This window comes from Podarcis pityusensis (assembly GCF_964106645.2).
Source record: "Podarcis pityusensis genome assembly, chromosome: 2".
NCBI classification, from domain to species: Eukaryota; Metazoa; Chordata; class Lepidosauria; order Squamata; family Lacertidae; genus Podarcis; species Podarcis pityusensis.
In genome coordinates, this window is record NC_138029.1 from 106,111,269 (window position 1) to 106,124,278 (window position 13,010).

At 46.0% G+C, this 13,010-nt stretch overlaps 1 protein-coding gene across 4 annotated transcripts in view; it reads left to right on the top strand.

Annotated features, from left to right (window-relative positions):
• Positions 1–3,598: 3,598 nt before the first annotated feature.
• The window catches only part of ARIH2 (ariadne RBR E3 ubiquitin protein ligase 2), a 37,702-nt gene continuing 28,290 nt past the window's right edge, over positions 3,599–13,010 (top strand). Inside the window, exon 1 of one of the 4 annotated variants that reach the window (XM_080995819.1) lies at positions 3,599–3,689. The gene's annotated coding sequence lies outside the window, so the exon portion shown is untranslated. The other 3 variants (XM_080995820.1, XM_080995821.1, XM_080995822.1) reach the window with 3 other exon arrangements.

Sequence of the window (13,010 nt, forward strand, 5' to 3'; positions counted from 1 at the left end):
AACCTGAAGCGTATGTAACCTGAAGCGTCTGTAACCCGAGGTACCACTGTAATTTGCATTGGCTTAGAGCTGCAGAGCCACAGTAGCCTCTCTGCTGCCACCTGCTGGAGTTTGCTCTTGTTGTTGTTGTTGTTGTTTAGTCGTTTAGTCGTGTCCGACTCTTCGTGACCCCATGGACCAGAGCACGCCAGGCACTCCTGTCTTCCACTGCCTCCCGCAGTTTGGTCAAACTCATGTTGGTAGCTTCCAGAACACTGTCCAACCATCTCATCCTCTGTCGTCCCCTTCTTCTTGTGCCCTCCATCTTTCCCAACATCAGGGTCTTTTCCAGGGAGTTTTCTCTTCTCATGAGGTGGCCAAAGTATTGGAGCCTCAGCTTCACAATCTGTCCTTCCAGTGAGCACTCAGGGCTGATTTTCTTAAGAATGGATATGTTTGATCTTGTTGCAGTCCATGGGACTCTCAAGAGTCTCCTCCAGCACCATAATTCAAAAGCATCAATTTTTCGGCGATCAGCCTTCTTTACGGTCCAGCTCTCACTTCCATACATTACTACTGGGAAAACCATGGCTTTTACTTTACGGACCTTTGTTGGCAAGGTGATGTCTCTTCTTTTTAAGATGCTGTCTAGGTTTGCTATCGCCTTTCTCCCAAGGAGCAAGCGTCTTTTAATTTCGTGACTGCTGTCACCATCTGCAGTGATCACAGAGCCCAAGAAAGTAAAATCTCTCACTGCCTCCATTTCTTCTCCTTCTATTTGCCAGGGGGTGATGGGCCCAGTGGCCATGATCTTCGTTTTTTTGATGTTGAGCTTCAGACCATATTTTGCGCTCTCCTCTTTCACCCTCATTAAAAGGTTCTTTAATTCCTCCTCACTTTCTGCCATCAAGGTTGTGTCATCTGCATATCTGAGGTTGTTGATATTTCTTCCGGCGATCTTAATTCCGGCTTGGGATTCATCCAGCCCAGCATTTCGCATGATGAATTCTGCATATAAGTTAAATAAGCAGGGAGACAATATACAGCCTTGCTGTACTCCTTTCCCAATTTTGAACCAATCAGTTGTTCCATATCCAGTTCTAACTGTAGTTTCTTGTCCCGCATAAAGATTTCTCAGGAGACAGATGAGGTGATCAGGAACTCCCATTTCTTTGATAACTTGCCACAGTTTGCTGTGGTCGACACAGTCAAAGGCTTTTGCATAGTCAATGAAGCAGAAGTAGATGTCTTTCTGGAACTCTCTAGCTTTCTCCATAATCCAGCGCATGTTTGCAATTTGGTCTCTGGTTCCTCTGCCCCTTCGAAATCCAGCTTGCACTTCTGGGAGTTCTCGGTCCACATACTGCTTAAGCCTGCCTTGTAGAATTTTAAGCATAACCTTGCTAGCGTGTGAAATGAGTGCAATTGTGCGGTAGTTGGAGCATTCTTTGGCACTGCCCTTCTTTGGGATTGGGATGTAGACTGATCTTCTTGCAACGCACCAACTGTTGCCGCTGCAGCCTCTCTGCCGTCACCTGCCTGGGGTTACATTTATGTACTTCAAATCACTCAGAGAGCTACCAGTTTATCCTGATCTGCCACCTGCTACCTATGTTAGAGAGAGAGAAAGAAAGGGTGCAAATGAGTGACAATTCAAAATAAGCTTGATAAGGAGAGTGCAGCAGGTAGCCAAGAGCTCAGAAACAAGGCTGTTGTACCAGCTCAGTGTTAACGCAAACAGATGTCTTAAATAGTAGCTTTCAAACTTCCTGACTTTTCATGGATTTGTCAGCTGAGGATCTTCTGCAGAAGATTCCAGGGCAAATCCTACTGTCTTAGTTAGTGGAGGGGGGCCAGGCAGGCGCACAAGTGTAACTATAGTTTGCATAAACTAACCCCGTGCTCTGGAATACACTACACTCTCCTGAGACGAAGCAATGAAGATGATGGATCAGCCATTTAAATGGTGGGTAGCACACGTCAAAAGCACATGGTTTTCTCCCTAAGGATCCTGGGAACTGTAGTTTACCCCTCACAGAGCTATAATTCCCAGTATCCTGAGCAAAATGCGGTTCCCAGGATTCCTGGGGGGAGGAAGTAATAATAATAATAATAATAATAATAATAATAATAATAATAATAATTTTATTATTTATACTCCACCATTCTGGCTGAGTGTAATAATAAAACATCAGACATTAAAAACTTCCTGATACAGGGCTGCCTTCTGTTCCCAATGAGTTTTGCCTATTATTGCGCCCAGGGCACATACAGTGTTACCTTGGTTTACGAACCTAATCCATTCTGGAAGTCTTTTCTTAAACCAAAGCGTTCTTAAACCAAGGTGCACTTTCCCACAGCAGCGGGGGACTCAATTTACACATGGAACACACTCAACAGGAAGCGGAACGTTCTGCTTCCAAGGCAAAGTTCCCGAACCAAAACACCTACTTCAGGGTTTGCAGTGTTCTTAATCCAAGTTGTCCATAAACTAAGCTGTTCTTAAACCAAGGTACCACTGTATTCCCAAAGGGCCTTTAAGGCAGTTAACAGGTTCTGTTGAGGTCTGGATCAAATTAAACCTTTTCAATGTGCTGCAGAAGTACAGTGTGGATATTATAATATTCTGGGTTGCTGGGGAAGTATCTAGGGTGAGATCTGGGGGGACAGGCATGGGATACAGTCCTTTGCACGTGTTCTTGGGAGAGGGGTTGACAATTTCTTTCCTAACAGCCCCTGTTCCTGTGCCAGTAAAGGCAGCTTGATCTGCAGGCATTAAGAACATAGGAAGCTGCCTTATACAGAGCCAGACCATCGATCCATCTCTCTCAGCGTCATATACCAATGTTATATATTTTATGTTAGCCGTCCTGAGCCTGGTTTTGGCTGGGGAGGGCGCGATATAAATAAAAGTTTATTATTATTATTATTATTATTATTATTATTATTATTAACTAGTGGTAGCCAACATTGTGTGTGCTCAAGATGTTGCTGGACTACAACTCCCATCAATCGCAGCCAGCCAATGGCCCAGAATGACATATGTTGTAGTCCAGTGAGAGGAAGGCACCAAGTTGGCTGCCCCGGTCTACCCTGACTGGTGGTGGCTCTCCAGAATTTCAGACACAGAGTTATAATCTAGTCCTTCCTGGGACCGTCTGCACACGAAACAGATCCTTAGCCACTGAGCTGGCCATCCCCATTCCCCTCCCACGCCAGTCAAATAAAGATGCATAAATTTCAGGGATTTAGGATATTATTATTATTATTATTATTATTTTTAAAAAAATATCCTGTTCTTCAGCCAAGAGTCTCCCCAGAGCAGCTTACAAATCACTAAAAGGGAAAGTGGCAGCGGTGGGAATTGCAGAACTGGTGACTCTCCCATGTTCGCAATTCGTGGAGGATGAGACCAATTTATCACGAGGAAAAATTGGGCGAGAGTGGAGAAAGCGCCCCCCTCCTCAGCCACGCGCACTAATGGTTCAGCCCGCGGACAACCCCCCCCCCCCCGCTCCTGACTTCGCACAATGGCTCTTTCCCGCCTTTAGTTTTTTTAAATCCCCTGAGGGACGCTCCTACGTCACGGACGCTGGGCTCCGCCCCCGCCTCTTCTTCCCCGGCGGCGGAAGTGACGCCAGCCCGGAGGCCGGGGCTTCCGGTGCGCAGGCCACAGTGGCCCGGCTACCAATGGAGGAGCCCGCGGGGAGGTGATTTTCCTTCTTCTTCTTCTTCTGCTTCTCCTCCCCATTTCCCTCTCCCTCCCCGGCTCGCTTCCGGCGGCCCCCCCCGCCTCGCTCGCTGCCGCTGCGGGAGCTGCTTTCCCCCGAGTCCGCGGCCGCTGCGGCCTCTACGCCGCCCTCCCCGCACTCTGGGTGAGCGCAGAGGAGGAGGAGGAGGAGCGGGGGGGGGTGAGCCGGGCCTTGTTTACATGGAAGGGGAGGGCGAGCGGGGAGAGGTTCCGCCTTCCTTTGGGCGGGGGGGACTGAGGGTGAGTTTCAGGGCTTGGGGTGCGGGGTTTTTTTGGGGGGGGTCCTTTCCCCTTAGACCCACAAGGGGTGGGAACCAGCGAGGGGGTCCCGGCGCTCTCCCCACTCCCACAGGCAGGCGGGTGGGTGGGTGGGGGGCAATGTTGTGGGTGAAACCTTCTCCCACCCCCGCCTTTGGGACCAGCCCACTTGGCCCTGCCAGCTTCATCGTATTTTAATGTTGTATTTTAATCTTGTTTTTAAGTTGTATTCATTCAACTTTTTTTTTATTGCTTCTTAGCCGCCCTGAGCCCGGCCTTGGCTGGGGAGGGTCGGGCTATAAATCAAAATTATTATTATTATTATTATTATTATTATTATCCAAAGAATGTCGGCTATGCGCTCGGGCGCTTCCTGAGCCTCCCTAGAGAAAGGGAAAATGGGGAGGGGGATGGTGGGAGAGGTCCGTTGTAGGTTATTGGTGCCGGAGCTGCCTCTTTGTCCATGCACTGTGTTCCTTCCCACCACCACCACTCGCATGCGAATTGATTTACACCCCCCCTCCCTGCACCTGCCTCGGCATCAGAGTGGCTGCTCTAGCGTTAGGTATTACTGCAAGTGGGTGCTAAACGTTTTAAGTTGGCCTCCCTCAACCTACCATAGTCACCCACGTGTGTCCAAAAAATCTGGGATGGCAGCAGGCTGGAGTAGGCTGAAGCTTAAGTAGTGCCACCTGCGTGTGAGTCTGCGTACAGGTTATGCAAATACAGTGGTACCTCGGGTTAAGTAATTAATTCGTTCCGGAGGTCCGTTGTTAACCTGAAACTGTTCTTAACCTGAAGCACCACTTTAGCTAATGGGGCCTCCTGCTGCTGCCGCGCCGCCGGAGCACGATTTCTGTTCTCATCCTGAAGCAAAGTTCTTAACCTGAGGTAATATTTCTGGGTTAGCGGAGTCTGTAACCTAAAGCGTATGTAAACTGAAATGTATGTAACCTGAGGTACCACTGTAATATCTTTTGGAAGGAAGCAAAATGTGTGTATTGCAGTAGACATACAGTCTACATTTAACTGTTCATAAGATGGGGGAAGGGTATCACCACAGAGTATTTAGCAACAGATGAGGTCTGTGCGGAAAATTATTTAACTTTTATGTTTTGTGTGTACAGGTAGCATTTGCAATGTGGTACAGAAGGCACTTCTAAGTGGAAGCTTTTGCCTAGGCAGGTTTGAATGTGTGAGCTTTGCTTCTTGAGCATAGTTAACTGCCATACAGACATCTTTGTCAACTTCAACTAAGTCTGTGGTCCCAGCCACATTTGCATAATTTGCTGGGACTTGGGTAGTTAAGGGATAGGTTGCTACAGAGCAGGCCACTTTGCTTTTGTTATGTTAGGTGGTCCCTATTCTGAAAGGAATACTATTGATTTAGTGAGGAGTTATTTTACAGAGCGGGGGGGGGGGGGAGAGAATCTGTGGGTTTCCAGGTGTTACTGGTCTGCTACTCCCATAATCCCTGGCCGGAAATGATGAGAGCTGAAGTCCAACATCATTTGGAGAGTCACAGGTTCACTGTTTCTTCTCAAGAGTTATGTAATTATTTGCCTCTGATTGAAATTTTCCCTTGTGTGTGGATATTACTTAAAGTAGCTTTGGACTAAGGCTCATAATTGTCGCAAATTATTTCTGGATATATATAGTATTCATGGGTAGTTCTGTCTCCTGAAGGCATTGTATAATCTTCTTTTAAAACTGGGCATTTCATACTGTAGATAAGTGCTCAACACAAATTTCTTACATTCTCCATGATACATTGAGCTGATCTTGTATGTCAGAGCTGTGTCAAAGCATCCAAAGGACCTTTCAAAAAACGAAGTTTCTCTGTAGTTGTTTCACTATCCGAGTCAAGTTGTTGTAGCAAAATAATTGCAGTAGTCTTAATGTCCTAATCTGGCATACCTAGGTTTGGGAACAGATACTGAACTACTGTTACCCATGTGGATAATAGAATTCCTTGGTCCAATTCATGTCACACTACAGTTTGCCTAAGACAACTGAATCTAGTACAGAGTTAATCAGTTCCTAGCGGCTACTGTTGACAGTAATGAAAACAAACAGGTGCAGGACAAGAGACTGATTTGGAGCAGGGGGAAGTGTCTGATCCCAGAATTCAGATGTGAATGTATTGGGCCTCCTTCTCCAATCTGGTGCCCGCCAGATGTTTAGTATTACATCAGGTTGGAGAATGCTGGTACAAGCAACCCCTGATTTGAGCGGGAGTTGTGTTCCTGGCCCCTGTGTGCATCAGGGGAGTGCACATAAGCCTGTTCTGCCCTCTTCTGGGTCCAAAACAACCCCTGTGCCAGTGGTCACACATCAATTGAATGTGTGCTAAATAGTTGCCACCTGTATTGGGCATCTGTGTCCCCTTACACTGTGTTGACTGTCTCTCATGTAAATAAACATTGGATGTAATTTTTAGTAGAATCCTGTGGAATCTACAAAATCTGTAGAATCCTGGAAATTGACCAATTAATTCCTATTTTATTTACTTAAGACATTTCTTCACTTCCCTTTAGCCACAAAGGCTCTTAGAGCAACTGACTTAACCAATGATAAGATGATGCCTTCCCTAAGGCTTGCAATCTAAAAAGACATGGCATAGGAGGAAAAAAGAATGTGAGAGAGCAGGGAAAGCAAACTCAGGCACAAGCTCTTATAATGCACTTACATGGTTCTGTCTGTGAAGATTCTGGATGTCCAGAAGAGCAGCAACTTCTTGCCTATGCCAGCTGTCTTGCCCTTGATAAAGAGAAGTCCTTCCCCAGGAAGCACTCTTCCTCACCCAGCTCAGATGTGGGAGCAGAGCAGGCGACAGTGTCCACGCCAAAAGATATGGATGGCGCACAGTTCCTCAAGCAGCTGACTTAATGGCATTGGAATCTTCACATGAGAGGGCTTGATGGAGCCACCATCCTCTCTTGCCAAAGGCGGTGGCAGTTCTGGCTGTCTTGGCCTCAACAAACAACAATCCCACCTTGGCAGTACCTGTCTCCCAGATCAGATCTGGAAGCAGAGCAGCAGGAGACAGTGTCCAGGCCAAGAGGACGGGGGCTGTTCCTGCCACACCATCCCAAAGACTACAAAGACAGTGTGGTTGTTGTAGTCGTGTATGGGTAGCACTTTGCAGTACTTCAGGCATCTTAAATGTATTACCGTTCCAAGGATCAGGGCACTATATGAACTAAAGAGTGTGGCATAATGAGTTTTTATACAACAGAATTCTATTCACTAACAAAGGATTGAAAGAGGCTTGGATTATGAAGGGAGAAAGCATCCAAATAGTCTTTTACTAGAAAATGAGGATTGTTGAGGATTGTATTAAATACTTTTTCTCCCATGTAACTGACCTTCCCACATAATGTTTCCATGTTGACTAGTTCCTCTGGCAGTTGCTCTAATTTTTTTCAGAGTGCCTGCCTTTGGAAAGCATATGTAAGTTGGCCTTTTTAGTAGTGTGTTAAAATTTCAGGTATAGTATTGCCGTTGTTGTATGCTCTAGACAAAAAAAATAAATCAATATTCTACGACAGCATGAAGCCTGAATAGAAATTTCTCTCATGTTTCCCCTTTATATTCCATTAGTTTATACCAGGGGTGGCCAACTCCCAAGAGACTGCGATCTACTCACAGGATTAAAAACTGGCAGTGATCAGGGCGAAGCTGTTGAGCTTTTTTTTTTTAGGGAGGAAGAAAGCCCCGTGTTTTTTGGAGAAAGAAAGAGGAACAGCCACTCGCCAACGGATCGCTTGGGAGTACAGTGGTACCTCGGGTTACATACGCTTCAGGTTACAGACTCAGCTAACCCAGAAATAGTACCTCGGGTTAATAACTTTGCTTCAGGATGAGAACAGAAATCGTGCTCTGGCGGCGTGGCGGCAGAAGGAGGCCCCATTAGCTAAAGTGGTGCTTCAGGTTAAGAACAGTTTCAGGTTAAGAACGGACCTTCGGAACGAATTAAGTTCTTAACCCGAGGTACCACTGTATATTCTTTCTGTGGCTCCCCTCTGGGGAAATGTGCTCCGAGCCTCAGAAGCCCAGTTATGTCACCCCTTGCCTGCAGAGCTGGCAGCCCCATACCTATTTTCAAACACTTCCCCTTGTGGAGTGTTCCCTCAGCCTCCCCATCTCTCCTCACCCTTGGCCAGCCCCAGGGGCACCATTTGTCTGGGGACCTTGTAGCCAGGGCTGCTGCAACAAACAGCCACTCCAGCCTTTGGAAGGCAGAGATGCGAGAGGGCATCAGAGGAGGGATGGGAGGAAAGAGGGATGGAGGCCAGTGTTGCCTGCGGCACCCCTGACCATCATTCAAGGCACCCCTGGGTGCCACAACACACTGGTTGAAAACCACTGCTGTAACTAATGATTGCGAGTGATACTAAAAGCTAGTAATTATCCATTTTCTTCTGCTTTCTGACAAATATCTACTGCCACAGAGAAAGAGTAACATATGCGCTTGATGTAATGCTGCTCTCCTATGTGTAGCTCTTACCTATGTGTAGTTCTTTAGCCTTAAACCATGGGTGGGGAACTAGCAGTGGGTAGAACAACAAGTGTAAATGTTAGGTCTGTACAGTAGGCCATGCTCTCCCTCTGCCTGGGGGGAGTCCTGAGGACCAGATAGGGAGGCTTGGAGGGCTGCACTTGTTCCCTGAGCCTGAGGTTCCCCACCCCTGCCTTTAAACAGAACTAGTTTACTTAAAGGCTAGGCAAGAAACAGATCTGTGCTTTTAAAAAAGAATATTGTAGAGCTGGGGAAAGTTCAGAAGAGGACAGCCAAGATCAAGGGGCTGGCGCAACGCTACTATAATGAAAGGTTACATACAACCTTTGGGGCGGCTTTAGGAAAGAGGTGTACAAATCAGACACAATGCATAGTCTTTCCCCCTCTTACATTACGCTAGAGTCCCCAGATTAATCTCGGCAGCTAAATGGTGGAAGATTCCAGGCAGGCAAAAGGAAAAACGACATTACACCACGCAGTTGAACTGTGGAATCAGCTGCCACAAGATGTAGTGAAAGGGGGAAAGCTTTAAAGGGGGATTAAACAAATTTATGGAAGATAAGGCTATCTGTGGCTACTAAGGATGATGGCGGTGCACTGCCTCCAGTCTTGAAGGCAGTACAGTGGTACCTCGGGTTAAGTACTTAATTCGTTCCAGAGGTCCGTTCTTAACCTGAAACTGTTCCTAACCTGAAGCACCACTTTAGCTAATGGGGCCTCTCGCTGCCGCCACTGCCACCGGAGCACGATTTCTGTTCTCATCCTGAAACAAAGTTCTTAACCTGAGGTACTATTTCTGGGTTAGCGGAGTCTGTAACCTGAAGCGTATGTGACCCGAGGTACCATTCTATGCCTTTGAACACCATTTGCTGGGGTCACAAGCAGTGGAGTGCTTTTGCACTAATGTGCTGCCTATGAGCTTCCCATAGGTGCCTGGCTGGTCATGCTGAGAACAAAGCTAGGCTAGATGGGCCTTTTGACCTAATCCTCCAAGGCTGTTCTTAGGTCGTTATAGGGTATGTGTGTGGACTTTTCCCTCTTCACCTTTCTCACATGGAGTAAGTCCACAGTTTTATTCCTAGGCAGGTATATGGGGATAACCCCATAGGGCATGGGTAGGCGAACTAAGGCCCAGTCGCCTTCTGAATCCAGCTCCCGGATGGTCCAGGAATCAGTGTGTTTTTACGTGAGTAGAATGTGTCCTTTTATTTAAAATGCATCTCTGGGTTATTTGTGGGGCGTAGGAATTCGTTCATATTTTTTTTTCAAAATATAGTCCAGGCCCCCCTCCCCCAAGGTCTGAGGGACAGTGGACTGGCCCCCTGCTGAAAAAGTTTGCTGACTCCTGCCATGGGGAATTGATTAATGGTGGTTGTAATAATGGGGTTGAAAAGAGAAGGAACTTGGATGAATGGGAGTGAGGAAGGGGACTGATAATCTCCTTAGTACTGTTTGCAAGACTGATATAAAGGATTTGGCTGTGGCACATTTTGAGGGTACTTGAACAAATTTGTGGTCGTTTAGCATTTATCTTTTGATCTTCATTCTCTTAAGCTGAAGGAAGCTGGCGGAGCTCAGGACAGGGCAAATCAAAATGCATGTTGGAGTGACCGCAATACCTACCTAACATACCGGTACTATAAAATTAAGGGATGGGAAATACTATGCGTTAACTGAGATTTTTCTCCCCATGATTTGCATTCTGGAATTTTATAGTTATATTTCTCGCTGTTACTGGCTAATTTACAGTTGTGAATTTAAAAGAATCATTAAAACAGAGGTGCCGTTTCTAATGTGTGTGTGATGGACTAGCTTTTATTTAGGCAAATATAATAGAATATTACTGCCTTGTATAGGAAAGTCCCTGCTATGGTTTTATAGTCAGATGGGTGCATTATGTTCTCCAGTGTAACTTGTTAAGTTGCCTTGAGGATTATTGGGGATCAGAAGCCAAGAAGTAATATGGAGTTTAGAGAGTCTCTGGAAGCAATCATAAGGACATTTTCCTGGTCTAATTGAAATAGCTGATATTTATTTCCAAGTAAACATGCATAGAATCAGATTGTGTTTGATATTTGACTGTGTTTTCCTGCATTTAAATGGTTTATTTTTTTATGGATGTAAACCAACTCTGAGGCTGGAGCTGAGTGTATACTCCACTAGACCAGTGTGAGAGAAGTGTAGTATTTAATTCTGGCCTATTTTATGCACCTTAATCCGTAATTCTGATTTACTTATTGTGTTGATCAGAAGATGTAAGTTGCAGCTTGCTAAAGCCGTGATTTGCTCATTTTGCTGATGAGCTCTTTAGAGAATGCTTCTAGTCATGGTTGCTAGCAGTAATCAAATGTAAATAGACAAGTAAGTAAGTAAATATAGGTATAGATAGAATTCTGCCTTTAGCTATTCTGATATCTCCTAAGGATTAGTGTGCTTTTAAATAGATAATATTAGGGGCTAAGCCTGGGTCTTCATTAGTTGCTTTGCTAATAATTTCCTGCCTTCTGAGCTTGGAATATTTGATGTGTTAATGTGATAACTTTTGGTGTGCTTATCTTTCAGTCCTTGGGCAATAGGCAGGCATATCTCTCCATTTCACCATTCAGCTATTAATTCAGCCAGCTTGCATTTCAGCTGTGAAGCAAGGGGATGGTGACACTTTAAAAGGTCATGGGAACCTGAGTTATGTACTGTCACTGCTTCTGCGTAGAATTTAGTACCATTAGTTATACAGAGGTGCAGTTTTTGCCCAGAAAGGTTATCATCCGGATGAGGCAAGTATATGGCAGATGCGAAAGTTTGGGGAGGGTAAACGGGGCGGTACTTCAGAGAGGCCTTCGCCGAAAAGTGACTTTTGTAAGCAGGAGGTAGAGAACAGACGTATGTGTACAGAACACCATGGAGAGGAGGTGCAAAGAAAGTAAAAATGAATTTTATTTGAACAATTGTGAGATATTGGAATCCTTACATATAGCAATATAGAAAGGTGGTATACAAATTAAAAGTGAAATTTAAAAAATGAAAAATAAATCCTGGATCCAGCCCTGTGGTCAGATCCAGTTTCCCAATGCTGCATCAAACTGAAGTTCAGGCCATAGGGATAGGGGTGTAACCAGTCGACTTGGAAGCATGTGGACAACCTGTCCTGGGTAGAGTTGCCTTCCTCCTAAAGTACAAGCCATCTTTGACTGGTTGCCTTATCTCCTCTCAAGTAGGCATCAACAGGTTTTCAGCTTGGAGGAGCTCCTTGGAGCCTGCGTTTCTACTTGATGCACACTTGGCAGCTGTCATCAGGATTTCCTTATTCAGCTACACCAGCTCTGCCCCCTAGGAAGAGTCAGCCTGGCAAACTGTAATGGACTTGACACAGGGCTGTCTTTGAAGGCTGCTGAGGAACTTCGACTACTCCAGCATGCGGTGGCTAGTTTGTTAACGAGATTGGGCCAAACATGCCATATTGCACTGATCGTCAGTGAGATGCACCACTTATTTTTGAAGCACTACTCAAAGTGTTAAGGGACGCGGGTGGCGCCGTGGGTTAAACCACAGAGCCTAGGACTTGCCGATCAGAAGGTCTGCGGTTCGAATCCCCGCGGCGGGGTGAGCTCCCGTTGCTCGGTCCCTGCTCCTGCCCACCTAGCAGTTCGAAAGCACGTCAAAGTGCAAGTAGATAAATAGGTACCGCTCCGGCGGGAAGGTAAACGGCGTTTCTGTGCGCTGCTCTGGTTTGCCAGAAGCAGCTTTGTCATGCTGGCCACATGACCCGGAAGCTGTACGCCGGCTCCCTCGGCCAATAAAGCGGGATGAGTGCCGCAGCCCCAGAGTCGGTCACGACTGGACCTCTAATGGTCAGGGGTCCCTTTACCTTTACTCAAAGTGTTAATTTTGATCCATAAAGTTATGCGTACATGGCCTGAAGGAATGCTTTCTCCGTTGTGTTCTCTCCCCGTTTTTGCAGGTCTTTCGATGAGAGACAGCTGAGGGTGCTGCTACCATCAGATGCCTGGCCCCGACTGGGCCTCTGGGCATCCCTCTCCACTCCTTTAGAAGGATCAGAAGTGGAGTTAGGTTTAGAAGACCTTTAGAAACACTTTTTTCCTTTGTGAAATAATTTAATGAGAGCTGAAATACCGGAAACCCTTAACACTTCTAGGTGGGCAATTTGAATGTCTGCTGTTAAGATTTGTTATGTTTTGATTATTTTAAATTGGGCTGTTTGCATCTGTATGGTGTAGTGTACAGTTTTTAGTTTTCGTAAGCTGATTTTCTCTCCCTGTTAGAAAACAAGGTACAGACTGAAACAAATACAAATTAGCACAATTAAAACAGAAGATGGATATATTTCTGTGGCACTTTTCAGAGTACAAAGTCTGTTGCAGTTCTTTTCCCACTCAGATTTGCAGCAGCTGGAGCCCTGTGAGGTAGACTGAATAGGGGGAGTGAGGCATGGAGCAGGAATCTGAACATGCCTCCCGAAGCGACCTGGGCATAGGAATAATA